This window comes from Canis lupus, chromosome 12 (assembly GCF_003254725.2).
Source record: "Canis lupus dingo isolate Sandy chromosome 12, ASM325472v2, whole genome shotgun sequence".
NCBI classification, from domain to species: domain Eukaryota; kingdom Metazoa; phylum Chordata; class Mammalia; order Carnivora; family Canidae; genus Canis; species Canis lupus.
The window spans coordinates 61,778,130-61,780,565 of record NC_064254.1 but is presented as its reverse complement, the minus strand read 5'-3'; positions in this window follow the sequence as shown (position 1 = coordinate 61,780,565).

Here is a 2,436-nt window from a genome sequence, read left to right as displayed (position 1 = left end):
AGTTCTAGATGATCCCTCAAGTCCTTTGTGGGATGACATGGGATATAAATTCATATGTAAAAAAACTGAGGAGATAAATATCTTTTTTGAAATAATTAAGTCATCAGTGTTGTTCTTGAAATTTCTAAAGAATGTAGATTTCATAAAGGACTTTGTCAAACTTTCCAGGTTTAACTTTGTCAAAAATAAATGTCTTTACACCTACGATTTTGCAATCATATTGACATTCGTTTGTGTAACATTACTTTGGAATAATATAACATCTCCGTGATAACAGAATTTGGATTTTTTTTACCCCCGACTCTGATGCTGGCCTGTTTTTGACAAGTTGCCAAATCCCTCTGCACCTTTGTTTCTCTGTGTCTGAAAGTGGGGTTGTAAAATATGCTAACTCCCTTCCTCTTGAGGAGTGTGCTTTTATACATAAAGGATGTAGGTGTCTTGAAACAAAACCATTTGTGTATAAAGTAATAGTGTGGGCCATTATTCTAACTTCATATTGTTTGTCTCCTCAGTTCACTAACTTGAATGTCCCCAGATGGCATCCCTAAGCGTTCTGCAAGTACACCAGGAAAAATTAAGATGCTCCTATGTTGTGATCGTGACTTCAATAACCATGGCTCTTTAAAGTTATTAGAGCATCCATGTGAGGGAAAACTTGAGGGCTTTCAGGGTTTGGTTAGGCCAGTTTATTAGGACATGGTAATAATGAAGACTATAGTCCCACTAGGTTTATCCTGTGCAGTGTTTTTAGATTGCTCTTAACCTTGGCCAACTGCTCCTTAGATGCTCCTTATATGTGTTCCAGAATAGCAGGTACTCAACACCCACAATGGCATAAAAACCCAAAGAGAAGTTAACTGATAATCATAATTTACCTGGTGAAAATATACGGAGGATGGAGACCCTCAGAATAAATGGTCTAGAACAGGGCTTTAACCACATGTGTGTGATACATATGTGCACATGATATAACTTTGTGTTATAAAAAAAGTAGATGAAAACTCAGATCATTAAAATTTATCTTTCTCTCATAAATGAGAAATCTAACGCATGGTAATTTTTCTAAGATCAGAAAGTGGTGAAAAGCCAAGAAATAGAACTTAGGTTTCCCAGTACCCAAATAAATATTCTTTCTGTGTCTTATATTTGTTTCTTTTACAAGCGCACAATTATATTCCAAGTCTTCATGTTTTCACCTTTCCATCCCAACATCCTTTTCAATTCTTTGAGTCTATGAAACTGTAATTTTGCCCAGTGATGATACCTTTGCTCATGAAATCTGACCAGAGAAGAAATATTACTGACTTACAAAGGCACAACAGTTTTTATTTTTATTTCTGTTTATAACCACTTTAATATGCACTGCATTCATATTTAAATCAACTCAATCAACTCTTTGAGAACATTTTGAAATACATTATGTTGTGTCTTTCACAATTGAGAGCTTTGCATGTCATAAATAGTCAAAAAGTCCTTTTTGAGTGAGTAGATCGTTTAATGAAGAAAACAGGATTATAATCATAAATTAGGTTATCAGTTTTACTGGCAGTTTGATATAATAGTTAATTCTATATTGAGAATAAACAAGAATATTACAGGGACAATATTTGGCTCATTTAATAGCTTTTGTGTTTCACAGTGGCTTTCTATAATTTTAGGCAGTATTTTTTTTTGCGCAGGCTGAAATTATTTTAGAGTTATTCATTACAAAAAGAGAACCAACTTTTTGATGAAATTTATATGCTGCCAAACTATATATTCAGATATATTATTCACTTCTCTAGCTATTTGTATCTAGTCTATTATAGATGCATTTTTCTGTATCTAATCATGGCATTTACACATTTCAGAATGTGTAAAATAGTTAGCCAGCATCTGTCTAAACTTAAAAATAGGAGCACTTGGTGGCTCAGTCGGTTAAGCATCTGTCTTCGGCTCAGGTCATGATCCCAAGGTCCTGGGCTTGAGTTCTGCATCAGCAACCTGCTCGGGGGGAACCTACTTCTCCTGCTCCCTCTGCTCCCCCCTGCTTGTGTTCTCTTTGCCTCTCAAGTGAATAAATGTAATCTTTTAAAAAAAATAAACTCGAAAAGATTTTCTTATGATACATCCTACCATTTTTTTTTTTGTATTTTCTGATGATTATCTGAGAGAGGTGACACTAATTGTGTTAGTTTTACATCCAAAAGTAACTCCATCCAAAAAGTAACTCCTCTAAGCTTTCACTAGCTGGGAGCTTACAGTCAGTGGAATATATATGTTTGGCCACCATCACACCACCACAAATAATAGTATGTTGAAAAATATGTTCTTGTTTATCTCACAGATAATAGACCAAGTGTAATTAATTCAAGGCTGAAATAACAAATCTACCGTATGCCAAAGACTCAGATTTTTATGCATTTGTTGGTTTACCATCCTCAGTGTGACATC